The sequence below is a fragment of the Canis lupus genome, chromosome 29, assembly GCF_048164855.1.
Source record: "Canis lupus baileyi chromosome 29, mCanLup2.hap1, whole genome shotgun sequence".
Taxonomy (NCBI): Eukaryota; Metazoa; Chordata; class Mammalia; order Carnivora; family Canidae; genus Canis; species Canis lupus.
In genome coordinates this window covers 29858764-29873267 of record NC_132866.1, presented here as the reverse complement: position 1 = coordinate 29873267, position 14504 = coordinate 29858764, and the positions used below count along the sequence as shown (strand labels likewise).

The window sequence follows — 14504 nt, the reverse complement described above, 5'->3', positions numbered from 1 at the left end:
CTTCATTTCCTAGCCATTAACTGAAAACCACTTTTCTTAGGACAGCCTGACCTCTAAAGTGTGACTGAACTATCCAGAAAAAAATGTAGATAAACGATGTCTCCTTTTAGCATTGAGAGCTAGTAAACAAAGTAGGAGAAAAGGAATTCCACCAAGATATCAGCAGAAACTTAACTTCTTAGGGGAAATAATTTCCTCTCCTCATTAGTAATTAATGAGCATAAGCTTCTGCCCACCAGCGCTCTGAATTACTGTCACTATGGTGAGGTGGTGTGACAGGAACTTGGTGCAGTGCCTTGCGCCTTTGGCAGGGATTTGTAAACCAGAGCTAAAGGGTGAATTCATCTCATTCAAGTCAAGGTGATATCTTGTCCTAAATATTGGGCAGAGATCCGTCATATTTGTACAGAGAACACTTTGCTGCAATTGGTGGAGACACAAAGAGATAAAGACCCAGTTCCTACTCTCAGTGTAAGTCACCTAAGTCATGGGTTATATTTATATCATTATACGAATTACATGAATTACATCAACCCGTGGAATCTGTGTAGATAAGATCATTCATTTACTTGTTCATTCCACAGATGTTTATTGAGCATCTACTATTTATGTAGCCACTTAAAGAAATCTAGAAAAGTAAATATAATCCAAGTTTCCCAGGCTCTTTGTGCTACTGGAGTCATACTAATGGGAAAGGTCACATTTTCTAGGTTCTTGTCTCTATTATTTAGGGAGCACTTCCAGCACCCTCTGCCCCTGCCTTCAACCAAATTCTCACCCAGTTCACATCTAGGAGTTTTCAGCAGATGGTCAATATGGACTCATAATTGAGGCTATAAACTAGGGTTAAATTGTAGTGTCTTCCTTAATCTTCTTTCCCAGCCTTGCACCCTCCCCTCCCCCACCATTGATGTTCATTACCTGAGAAGCTTCTTGAAAAATTTTCAAGTACTCTTGGCTAGTGCTCACTGAGAAAAAAGCTGAGATCCAAGCCAGAGGGGCTAGCTCTTGATGCTTCTAAAGCGGCCACCTCTCATGGCATAGAACGGTGCCACCTTCTCTCCAAAGTGAGGAGAATGCCTTTCACCACCCCAAGACACCCCCTCCCCATGGTTCTGTGCTGTGTCACCTGAAGTCTGGTCTGTTTCACGGGCCTACAGCCTACCTTTTCACCTATGTTGTTATAGCTTTATATTAAGTCTTATATCAATAGTATGAGTCCTCCAACTTTGTTCTTTTTCAAAATTGTTTTGTTTTATTCTAGTTACTTCGTCTTTCTACGTACATTTTAGAATCAGCTTGTCTACCGAAGAGCCCACCAGAATTTTGATTGGAATTGCACTAAATTTCTACATCTGTTTGAGAAGTGATATTTTAAGATAATCGTGCCTTCTAATACACAAACACAATATGGTTTTCCATTTCTCATTGATTTCTTTAATTGATGATTTGTAATTTTTGACCTAAAGATCTCAAATATGACATATATGTTGGATTTATGCCTAAGTATTTCACATTTTGCTAATATTATAATGGCACTTAAACATTTTAAATTTTCAATTGATCATCACTAGTAAATAAAAATACAATAATTTTTTACTCATTGACTTTGTGTCCTGAGAAGTTGCTAAACTCACTTCTAGTAGTTTATATACTCCTTGGGATTTTCTTCGTAGAAAAGTAAGTCATCTGTGAATAGGGACAGTTTTATTTCACCCTTTACAGTCTGGATGCTTTTGTTTCTTTTTCTTGTCCTATTGCATTTTATGGTACTCCCAATATTGGATATTTTTGTCTTGGATTGTTTCCAATATTAAGGGAAAAGCATTCAACCTTTCATCATTAAATAAGATGTTACCTGGAGGTCCAATTCACCTATGTTGTCAAAGTTATTTGTGTAGAGTTGTTCACAGTATTCTCTTATTATTCTTTCGATATCTGACAGGATGTATGTCTATAGGTGTTATATTCCCTGATTATTCCTGATATCGGTAATTTGTAATAAAAAATCTCTTTTTACTTGTCATTTTCTTGCTAGAAGATTATCAATTTTATTAGTCTTTTGAAAGAACCAACTTTTTGTTTCATCAATTTTCTCCATTGTTTTTCTGTTTTCAGTTTCTGCTCTTATCCATATTATTTCCTTCTTCTGATTTGTGTTTATCTTGTTCTTTTCCTAGTTTCTTGAGGTAGGAAATTAGATTTTTGATTTGAGGCTTTACTCTTTTCTAATATAAGCATTAATGCTATAAGTTTTCCTCTTAGCACTGCTTTAATTCTGTCTCACAAGTTTTGATATATTATATTTTCATTTTCACTTAGGTCAGTGTATTTTTTTGTTTGTTTGTTTCCCTTGAGACTTCTGTGACCTATGAGTTAGTTAGAAGTGTGTTGTTTAGTTTTCCAAGTATTTGGTGATTTTCCAGTTTTATTTCTATTATTGATTTCTATTTGATTCTATTACGGTCAGATAACACATTCTGTATGATTTAAATTTTTAAAAATTTGTTGAGGTTTGTTTTGTGGCCCAGGATATGATCTATCTTGGTATATGTTCCAGGGACACTTGAAAAGAATGTATATCTTGTTGTTATTGGGTACAGTATTTTATAAATGTCAATGAGATTCTGTTGACTGATGGTGGTGTTGAATTTTATATCCTACTGATTTTCTGATTGTTCCATCAGTTGTCAAAAGAGGAATGTCGAAGTCAATAACTATAATTGTAGATTATAAAAATAATAGATTTTTTTCTTTCGGCTTTTGTTTCACACATCTACAGCTCTGTTGTTTGTACATGCTTATTTAAGGATTCCTTTTTTGGGTGGATTGGTCCTTTTATTATTATATAACCCCTATCTCTGTTTCTGGTCATTATCTTTGTTCAACGGTATACTTTATCTGATATTAATATAGCCAGCACTCCTGCCTTCTTTTTTTTTTTTTAGGTTTTATTAATTTATTCATGAGAGATAGAGAGAGAGGCAGAGACAGAAGGAGCAGCAGACTTCCCACTAAGCAGGGATCCCGATGTGGAACTCTATCCCAGGACCCTGGGATCATGACCCAAGCCAAAGGCAGATGCTCAACAGACTGAATCACCCAGGTGTCCCCTGCCTTCTTTTGGTTAATTCTTGAGTGATATCTTTTTTTTCCCCTATCCTTTCCTTCCAACTGCCTATGTCATTATATTTGAAATGAGTTTCTTGTAGATAGAATGTGGTTGGGTCATGTTTTTAAATCCACTCTATCAATCTCTACCTTTTAATTGGTGTATTTAGACCATTCCCATTTAATGCAATTAAGTACTTAAGTCTGTCATTTTGTTTTTTCTTTTCTGTTTGGTCTGGAATTCTTTTTTCATTTGTTTGTTTCTCCCTTTCTTTTCCCTGCCTTGCTGTGGGCTACTACAACATTTTTTTTAGAATTCCATTTTGATTAATCTATAGTGGTTTTAAAAAAGATTTTATTTATTCATTTGAGAGACAGCAAGAGAGCTCAATCTGAGGGTAGGGGCAGAGGGAGACGGAGAAGAGGCCAGACTCGGGGCTTGATGCCAGCATCCCAAGATCATGACCTGAGCAGAAGGCAGATGGCTTAACCAACTGAGTCAACCAGGCACCCCTAATCTATATGATGCTTTAGGGAATATCTCTTTGTGTACCATTTTTTAGTGATTGCTTTAGGTATTACATTAAACATATAATTTTTAAGTCTACTGTTATTGCCATTTTCCCAGTAGCAACCTTATCTCCCTTTGTCTTTTTATCCTCTCCCAATTATAATATACTTGTCTTAAATATTCCCTTTACATAAATTTATAACCATACAAGTCACTGTTAATAGATTTTGCTTCAACTGTCAAACATAGCTTAGAAAACTCAAGAACAGAAGAAAATAGGTATTTAGCCATCTTTTATTTTTCTGTTTTTCTTTCTTCCCTCCTGATATTTCAAAATGCTTTCTTTTGATCATTTCTCTCTGTTTTTTAGAGAATTGCTGGCCATTCTTTTAGGATAGACTTCCTAACAACAAATTATTAGTTTTTTTCATCTGAGAAGGGCTTGATTACCCTTTCATTCATGAAGAATTTTTCTTGCTGGATATAAAATTCTGTCTTGACAGTTCTTTTCTTTCATTTCTTTTCTTTTTTGAAAATGTGTCATTTATTTTGGGCTTCCTTAGTTTCTGATGATGAATCCCTTGTCATTCAAACTGCTTTTCCCCTATAGGTAAGGACATTTTTCTTTCTCTGCTTTCAAGATTTTTCTGCCTTTCGTTTTCAGAAGTCTGACTATGATGTATCTCAGTATGAATTTGTTTGGGTTTATCCTGTTTGGAGTTTGTTCATCTTGAATTTATAGGTTTACTCATTCTGCTAAATCTGGAACATTTTCAGCCGTTACTTCTTCAATTTAAAATCTCAGTGGGTGAACTCAAGAACAAAATGGAAATGACAGAGGAAAGAATCAGTGGATTCAAGATAGAAAAATAGAAATGACCTAATCTGAACAACATAAAGAAAAATTGAATTAAAGAAAGAAGAAGAAGAGTTAATGAAGCCTCAGGGAACTGCAGGACAATAATGAAAGATCTAATATTCATCATTCATGTCATTGGAGTCCTAGAAGCAGAGGAAAATGAAGGCAGGATTGAAAAAATACTTGAAGAAGTAATAGCTGAAAATATTATTGTATTTTTCTGTTCCAAAATTTTTTTGGCTTTTCTTTATATTTTCTTTCTTTTTTTTCCCTGAAGATTTCTTAACATGCCTCCACTCAGTAGAGATGCAAGTCTCAGCTCCCTGCTCAACCTTCTATTATTATACCACCCTGTGTCTGGGTGGGGATTAGGTATTTGTTACAGCCTGGTAAGGGTGGAAATCTGGACTCTTTACTTGGCTTTTGCTGATGTGGGTGCATGTGTGTGTTTCTCAGGTTGTGGGGGAATGGTGCCACAGTGAGTTTTTTTCTATGGTATTTCCTGAAGTAGAGCAGTCATTGTCTAAAAGTTTTCTGTCTAGATAGGCTTCCTGATCCTTTGGCTGAGAGAGTTGGCTTTTGCTGGGGCTTTTGTGGTCTGTGTCTGTTGGTGCTGCCAAGCTGTTGGCTTCTTCAGTAACAAGTCTGGGATATATGAGGCAAAAAGAAAACTCAAGGAACTCAATGTCATGTCATTCCTTGGTTTCCAAAGTCCCTAGCTGGCTTGCCTTCTTCTCTCTACTTTTTCTGGAGTCTTCTTACATTTAGGGCATTTATTTATCAACTCTTACTCTTTCTCCAATTGTGTCCTCAATTGTGGAGGTTACCTTTGGGGCATTAACCACCTTGTGGGGATGTGGCATGGTGCATAAGAAGCATCTGCTATATTACCATGCTGTGAATATGGAATCTAGCCGTATTGACAGCTAATCCTATAATCTTTGGCCTACGGTATATTCTGACCTATGGCATACTCCTAACCATTATGTCTAGGTTGCTCCTGACTGATTCTAACTTTGCTGGCCTCTTCATCAACCAGACTTCCCCCAGTGTTGACTCTCCCATGGGATTCAGACTGCTTTCTGATGGAGGGTAGGGGTAGGCAGGGCTGGATGCCATTCTTAGATACCAGCTGTGGTACATTGAATAGTGGCCCCAAATGCAATATGTCCAAGTTCTAACTCCCAGGATCTATGAAGGTGACCTTGTCTGGAAGAAGGGCCTTTGCAAATGCAATTTAGGACATAGAAATGAGATCATCTTAGATTTAGGGTGGCTCCCAAATCCAATGACTAATGTCTTTATAAAGGAAAGGAGAGGGAGAGTTGAGACACATGAACACAGGAAAAAAGACCACCTAAAAATGAAATTGGAGACTGGAGTTATATTGCTAGAAGTTAGGAAACTCCTGAAACTACCAGAAACTGGAAAAATTGAGAAAGGACTCTCCCCTGAAGCCTTCAGAGGGAGCATGGCCCTACCAACACCTTGATATCAGACCTCTGGTCTCCAGATTTTGAGGTAATACATTTCTGTTGTTTTAAGCCATGTTTTATAGTAATTTGTTGCGGCAACTGCAGGAAACCATAACACTAGCAGAGATGGAAATTTTTGCTGTGAGAGGACCAAGCTCTGCAAAGATGGAGCAGCTGCCCCATTGCTGTTGTCACCTCTGATTGCTGGAAAGCAGCCATTCCACAGTTTGTTGGCTTCATGGCCCTCACCCCTGATATGACTGAACTTGGCCATATCTACAGTATTTGTACCCATTCAATTTGGCCCTGACCTGCATGGTGCCTACACTCAGGATAGCCCTGGAGTGGCTTGCGTGCCCCTACCTTGCCCTCATAGAAGACACAGGATATGGCTTTTTATCCATCACACTTCAGATCTCTCCTAGTAGGACCCTTTGGGGTGACTTGGATAAGTTAGTTAGTGTGTGTTACCTAGAAACAATGGATACCAACTTTGGCTAATTTAAACAAAAACAAAAACAAAAACAAAAAATAGAAAAAGAGAATTTATTGCAAGGATACAAGAAAAGCTGAATAATCCAGGCTGATAGCAGGCTAACAGTGCAGGGGACCTGGTTAGTAGCCAGAACTAAAGGACAGGGGATTCAAGTTTCTGCCAGTAAAGTGGCCTCAGGTCATATCCCATCAAGTTGAAATTCAACCAGTGAAGGCCTGACTGGGGCAGATGATGCTAAGGGATGAGGAGGTGGTGGTGAGAAGTAGGAAGTTTGGAAGTGGAACCAAGGCATCCCAGAATGGGAGGATTAATTCCTCAAAAGGAATGTTGAAGTGCTGGTACCACAAAGGGGAAAGGATTCTGGGCGGACAGAAACCCCAGCTGCCTAGGCAAGGGACAAAAGCTGGCTCACTGTTCCTCTTCTCCCCCTGATTCCCCACCCCCAATCTCTACTTCTTCCTGCTCGGTTCCTCAGAAGGAGGAGAGAGAAACCACAGATTTTTTTTTAATAACTTCAGAGTATACCTCGAGTCAGTGATGGGCGATAATTAGACTGTGATTGTTCTATTTAAGCGCTTCAGTTAATCAATTTACAATCGCCTATGCTGTCTCCAAGTATTGATTATGGAGTCCTGCATCTTGGAAGTCTTAAAGTACCCTCCTGGGATGCTACCCCTGCCACTGTGATTCTTTTTTTTTTTTTTTTTTGCCACTGTGATTCTCATAGGCACGTGAACACCCTGCGCTGAGCCGACCTTTCCATGTGGTTGCTTGAGATACTTTTTCATCTTAATTGTTTCTGAAGACAGGATAGAATAGCAGCTCCTTCTAGTGCTGATTTGAATCTAAGTGGGAAGGAGCTGCCCAGTTAATGGGGCATACGGATGTTCCCAGGTGGGAAGGATGGGGTTGACTGCTCCAGATGCCCTCTCAGAGAAGATACGGTTACAGCCTAGAGATTGACCATGAACCCTTGTAAGGATGATAATTGAAGAGAGGTGACCCTGCGCAGACACCAAGCCATCCCATCCAACCCATAATCATCATAGCAAACAACAGGGGCTCAGGACTGGCCCCAGGGCCTCACTAAGCAGAAGGGCCTTAAAAAGGGTATAGGCAGAATGGAAAGGGAAGGAAGGGCTGGTCGAAGGCAAGGAGGCAAATTGCAGTGTTTTCAACTTGGCCACACCTGAAAAAACACTTGAGCCTCCATCCTACTCCAGACAGATTGCATCAGAATCTCTGTGGTGGTGGTGGTGGTGGTGGTGGCTGTGGTGTTTCTGGGCATCTATATTTTTTAAGTTCCCAGGTGACATCTTATTAAAGTTAGGAATCACTGAGTTAGAGCAGAGTCCTTGACCTGAGATCCATGGTGGGCTCTGGGAAGCATCTATGATGTCTCCCCTAAATGCAAAATTGTCTGTATATATGCTTTTCTAGGGGCAGGCACCCATTGCTTTCATCAGATTTGCAAAGTGGCCTGTGACCCTCCCAAGGACACAAAGCACAGGAATAAAGGGGATAGATAGCCTGTGCCAGGGAAGAGGAGGGAGATTCAAGCTAAGGTGATTCTGCTGCTGGTGGTCAATTGCAGCACCTCCTGTCACAATCCTGCAAAGCTGCCCTCCTACCCTTAGCCAGGCTGCCGGCCACCAGCCCTGACAGGAACCTTCCCTGTCAGCTGTATATAAACAGCTGCAAAAAGAGAACAAGTTTGGTGATGGACATAAAGTAAACTGGGATTCCCCTCAGACTCATCTCTCCCAAAATCAGGGCAGCAGGAACTGGTTCCAATGCCGTTTAAGGCAGTGGTTCTAAAAGTGTGTTCCCCAGAGCAGCAGTTTCAACATCATCTGGGAACTTACTAGAAGTACCAGTTATCAGGCTCCACCACAGACCTTCTGAATCAGAAACTCTGGTGGGGCCGCCATTCCATCTGAGCAAAAGCCTGGGTACCCCAAGGTGGGAATACTGCCCTCAGGGAGTGAGGGCCTCCTCATTCATTGAATGCGTTCTGGGCTAGCCCAGTACCTGGGGGAGGCTGACCCAGCAGGCTGAGAGCCTTAGAACCCACAGCTGAGAGAGGCTGAATCAGAGAACACAGACGCTGGGACCAGGACAGGTTTATGTCCTGTTTCAGACATTCCGAGGCCTCTGCACAGCTAGTTCTAGCAGTCAGCTAAGAGTGTCATGTTGACTTGTGGAGAAAACGCAGCAAGCTCTACATCACGCAGGGAGCACGTGAAGGCAAGAAGGGGGTAGGCACCTGCATCCTTGTAGTCCACGCTCGCTGGCCGAGGAGCCTTGGATTAGGGCCTCTAATGTCCACAGCGCAGGGGCAACCGCGGGCCTGAGGAGCTGGCGATCCAGCTGGGCAGAGGAGGCGTGCAGGCTGCTGGCTGTAGCACTACTTAGAGCCAGGAACCCAACAGGAGGGGACATATGTGAGTGTTTAGGGGGAGTGCGAAGGCTGGAGGGAGTAACGTGAGGGGGTCTTCTGGAAGAGGGAGCCACGCGCGCGTGTAGGGTGTGAGGAGCAGGTAGGTTATCCAGGGGGATGCACACTGGGTGGGAAGGCATCCCCCAACAACCTCCCGCATGGGACTGAGAGAGGGGAGACTCCGGGTGGGTTGGAGCAGGTCAGTGGAAGGGCCCCATAAGGGGATAATGCTGGAAAGGTGAGGACCAGACGCTGCAGCCCATCCCACAGGCTTAGTAGGGGAATGGCACCATCAAATGGTGAGCTAGGAAGAGCAATGTGGTAGCACAAATGGGAGCACACCTGGGGGTTATTCCTGGTCTCAAGTGATAAGGACCCTCCATTAAGGCATAGGCAAGTTAGTGAGAAAAGCTAATGTATGAGCTAAGTAAGGTCCTGGTTGTCATTGGAAGATTTTCATTAAAGTGCTGCGCTCCTTGCCGGGAGCGATCCTCAGAGCCTTGGCTTCCTTCCTTTCCTAGGCCTGCAAGTGCCCATCAATAGAAAGAGTATGAATGAAACCAAGGCTTGTGCAAAGAAACCTGGCTAGTGACCAGAACGAGGGAGGGGGGCCACTTACACGTTCCTCAGCAGGAGAGTAACGAAATAGCCCGTGGCAGAGCCTTGTTATACAATGCGAGGAGAGAGAGAGAGAGAGAGAGAGAGAGAGAGAGAAACAATGAGGCAGCTCTGTAGGCACTGACATGAAGTGGTTGCCTGGCATTTTGAAAAGTGAAAAAAGCAAGTTCTGTATCAATACGGTAGCATGATGCCATTTGTGTAAATGAGAAGAACTTCAAATGGTAGGTGGGCATGCAAATGCATTTTTAAAAAGGTCGAGAAAGATGCACCCCCAATGAATGACAGCAGAGGCCTGCAGGGAAGGCAGAGTAGTCACAGAATGGCCATGAGGAGGGCCCTCATACCCAGGTTTGCTGTCGAGGGGGCGGCAGTGGGGGTCTGTGTGGCCGGGAGTGGGGTGAGATGAGAGTGACCCCTGTGGAGGGATTCTCAAACACTGGTGTGCACCGGAGTTGCCAAGGGGCAGGTTGAGATGCAGGTTCCTAGGCCCTGTCCCAGACACGGTGTAGTGGGTCTTCAGGGTGAGGCCCAGACTTCTGCATTCGACACCATTCTGACACCAGTGCTCCCTTGCAGCACTCCTGTGGCAACTCCATAAAACCACTTTCCTCCCTTAGCTCGGTGGCCAGGTAGCTGGGCGGATCAGCTTCTTCTTCAGAAGTGGAGGAGGCGGGGGGCATGTGGTGGGGGCAGCCCTTTGGCTCTTCTGTGGGATTAACACCATTCTTAACAACTGCCTCTCACTCACTGATTCACTCACTCGTGAAGTTTGCTGCTGCTGTCTCCTCTAGGACCTTCATATATTAAGGGACAAAAGTAACCATGCAGATTTCCCTGGGTGGTTTTTAAAAGAGACCCGAACTCCCCAAATCATCCTTCCCAAATTCATTTGGAATTCAAAGCGAGTGGGGAAAATGGGCATTAATTAAATATTTAATTGATGTCCATTAAGTTTGGAATATTGGTTTTAGTTCAAATTTATGACATGGTTGTGTTTTTTATAGCTGCACATATATTGCGTATAGGCCATTGGTTCCCTTCATGTAATGAAGTGTTCAGTATATTTATGCCCATTTTATAGGACTTGGAGCAGAGCTGGAGTATTGTAAGCGATTACAGAGACATACAGTATTTGCTTTTATGACGTTGTTGTTGGTATAAATTTGCTGTTAAGTCACCACTGATCAGACCAGTAACCACCAATTACAACCCCGGGCCTCTGGGAAAATGTGTGCTGCTTTAAAACAATCCATTTTATTATGCAGTTTTCAGGTACCTGTTGAGGCAAAATGGAGTCTGCTTGTACATTTACGAGTTGGAGGGGGTCGAGCGTCCCCTCGCTGCATGTGGCCAAGACCAGGAAGAAACCTCCATGACTTAAAACATGAATTTGGAGATTGACTGTGGGCCTGAGAGGGTATGAGTGACAGATCTGCAGGCAGGATGAGGACCCAGGCTTCCCTGGCTCTCTGTACAGCTCCAGAAGCCCTTGACTTGACTCCTTCCACCTGTGATGAGGAGCTTGAGAATTTCTGGTCTACAGTCAACAAAACTGATGCTAACATCATTTCGGGTCCAGTGGAAAAAATGAGGCCAGCACTGGCCCTTTTTCCAGGGTAGACCTTGTTTCCAGGAAATCAGTTTTGCCTAACTTTAGATTTCCAGAATGCTCAAGTAGGACCTACTTTTTTTTAACCAACACCAGAACTGGGAGAAAGTTTTGGGAACTGAGGTCCAGCATCCTTCCTTGAATTTAAAAAACTATAAAGAACAACAGAGCAACAAACAAAATGACCTTTCCTGAAAACTTGGTGTGTGCCAGGCCCATGATAAGGGCTTTACAGGTATTGGCTCATTTGATGCTTAGGGCAGCCCCATGATTGAGGCTGTTGTCACCCCCATTTACAGATGATGAAAGTGAAGCTGGTAAAGTTGAGGGGTTTGTCCATGGCCAGCCAGCCAGAAAGTGGCTCAGGGGACGATGATCTTCTGATCATCTGCTCTGGGGACCTCTCTGCTGCTGAGTGGGGGAGTGGAGGCTTAGATTCCAAGAGTCCAAACCTAGAGAGGTGAGGAAGAGCTGAGGCGTCATGGTGGTCCAGAGAGAAAGTTCAAATTTATTCACCACTTTTGCCAGAGTGGAGCTCTCTCCTCTGGATCAGATCTGTTCCTTGGCTCTTATGTCCAGGAATTGTTCTCACACCACCAGAGACTTGTCAGCTGGGAAACACGGATTGCACATGGCTAGAAAGTAACTTTTCCTCAATATCTCAAGAGGGGTTCTTTCCTCCAGGATGGCTTGCAGGTAGGCTACACTTGGGACCTAAGCCTTTAGTTAGACCTTCTTTGGATACTCACCACAATCGAAACACCCTTATCCAACCTGGAAGCATCAGTCCCAGTAAACCACGGTTCAGGAAAGCCAAGCAACCTACCAACAGGCACACAGCTCAGTCCATGCTAAGACCCACTTCTCCCGTGACAAAGCCCAATCTCTCCCCGCAGGTGTTCATGTTCCCAGGTCTACCTGAAGCCTCGCTTGAAGTGTTCTCTACCTTACACACACCTGGTGCTTTGGGGGGAAGCACACAATCACTCTGACTTGCCATATAATTCATTCCCGGACTTTGTTTTTATTTCTGTTCATTGGCAGGAGGTCAGCAGTTGCCGAGTTTTATGGTGAAAGGAGGGTATGTCTACGAGTCCTGGGGGCGATGGAACTGTCCCGTATCCTGACTGCCGTGACGGGTATGTGAATCTATACATTTGTTACTGTACACCGAGAATGAAAGAAAAACTAGAAAGCAAAGGATCTTCCTCTGTTGGAACACATCAAACTCTGACAGTACCAGGAAGAGGGACTTCACGTGGAGGAGGGTGGTTCTGGGGCCCGTTCTGTGGATCTTCCCTTTAGCTCTCCAAACTGGTAGGACAGCCCTGCTTCAGAATCCAGATGGGCAGTGGGTCTGTCTACAGCAGCGCTGCCCTCAGCTCTTGAAGAAGTGGCCACAGCACCAACTATCTGCCTCCTTTCTCCATGGAGTTGGGCTGGTGGGGACAGCAGGCTCCAGGGCTTTCTCTGGTCTCCTTTGGGACTGGCCAAGAGGCTCCAAAGCCCTGTTTCCTCTGGATGCTGAGGAGCAGCTGATGGCTGCGGGGGCAGAGGTGTGACGTCCATGCGGTTATTCCTTTGAGTTGTGCTCCACTTCCTAAGGTCCCAGAGGAAGAAAGCCCCCCTTCACTCCCATGCCCCCCATCATACACCCAGAGAGAACAATGTGTGGTCACTCCATCTGCTACTGGGGCAAGTCCCCCAGAAAGGAATTAGCCTGAATTGGCCAACTGAGCCAGGGCCCCAAGGCATGTGGACCTGGATGACCTGAAGGTACAGGGACGAGACCCAGGGTGGTGACACAAGTGTTGGCACTGGCCTCCGGCCCCGTGCAGCCAGGACACATCACTGAACCTGAGCTCTGTGGAGGGCCACATCAGGAGGCATGAGGAGGAAAGACCAGGGTGGTGACTTTAACCAGTTTGTGGTTCCACGAGGGAAGTTCTCCGAGTGGCAGCCCATGGCATGAGCGACTGGCGAGGCCTTGGCACGGAGCCGAGCGGTCCCAGGCAGGACTGGGCTGCCAGCCTGGGCCGCCAGTACTTTTCCTCGCTTACTCATCAGACGAAAAAACAACTCCACCCACTTGCGGTGAATGCTGCCCTGCATTTTTCACCTTTGGGCTATCATTCCGAGGAAGAAATATCAGCCTAGGAGGAAAGTTTTGGCCAGGTTCAAAGGGAAGGGCTTGGGGAATGGAAAGTCCTTTGAAACCTTGCTTGCATGGTGACTGTCTGACCTAGATTTTTCCCTTTTCAGAAGTATGCTAGGAGCTCAAAGGGCCGGGTGTCATGTAGATATGGGTGTGACGGAGTCTCGGGGAAAACATACCAACCAGAGCACAGCCGCAGCCCCGCTCAGAGAAACCTCAAGCCTGAGCGTCAGGCCAGACTCCAAAGGGCAGCCTGGCTGTGGGCGCCTCCCGTGGGGGCCTCTGGGGCCGCCTGCAGAGGGTGAGGCCGGTGCCCACACATCGTCCTTGGCCGGTCCTCTAGTGGGGCCAGCTCCTGTCTGAACATGAGGCTCGCCTCCTTTTCACCATTTCTGGGGGGGCCTCAATCCCTCAGATGAGGGTGATGAGGCTCAGGAGAGGATCCCAGGCAACACTGCTGTGAGGGTGGGCAAGGGAGGCTGGAAGACAGGAGGGGGGACCAGCTCTGCTGGAAGTGGTGTAGACAGGCACCTCAGCATCAGCGTACCTGGGAGCAAGGCAACAGGGATGCCAATCCCACCACTGCTCACACTCGGGAGGTGGGAAGAGGAGGCTGCGGTGCTGGTGGCAGGAGGTTGGGCCGAGTGGTAAAGCCTGGGGGGCTGTGGCACACAGGCTGAGGCATCACACCACAGCAAGCTTTAGCTGAGTTTTCACACTGCCCCCTCCGGGCCCCCTGAATTCTCCCCCACTGCCGTGGCCTCAACGCTGCCAAACAGACGGCCCTATAGGGTCACCCGGCCCGACCCCATTCTTGTACATTCAACTCTGTGGTGCCCTGGCTGGGGAGGCTGGAAAGAGACAAGAAGGCAAGAGGAGGAAGGAACTGGCGCTTGCTCCTTCTCAATTTGTTTCTTGTTCCTGTCAGTCTCGCCCTAACAAAGGTCCTGCATCCCGGCAGCAGAAGTTGGTTCCAGTTTCTAGCCTTTCCGGCATGCTTCTAGAACCAGCCTCCCTGCGCCTGCTCAGATACATCAGGGGGGCAGCAGATGCCCGGCCGCCCGCTCCTCCCACTGCAGCCCCGCTTCCAAGCGCGCACATTCTGGTGCCCCCCGCTCTTCCTGTGCTCCTGCCTGGGGGAGGGGGGCTGCGTTTGTAGTTATTCACTCTCTTTCCCATCCAGTATGGCTTTAAGCAGTTCTCTAGATTAAATTGTCCCTGATAAAA

At 45.2% G+C, this 14504-nt stretch overlaps 1 long non-coding RNA gene across 2 annotated transcripts in view; it reads left to right on the top strand.

Moving 5' to 3' along the window:
* The window catches only part of LOC140621036 (uncharacterized), a 22210-nt gene extending 7706 nt beyond the window's left edge, over nt 1-14504 (top strand). The window contains exons 2-3 of one of the 2 annotated variants that reach the window (XR_012020760.1): nt 12167-12261; nt 14206-14504. This is a non-coding gene — a long non-coding RNA (uncharacterized lncRNA). Of the gene's footprint in view, nt 1-12166 lie in introns of both variants that reach the window. The other variant, XR_012020759.1, reaches the window with a different exon arrangement.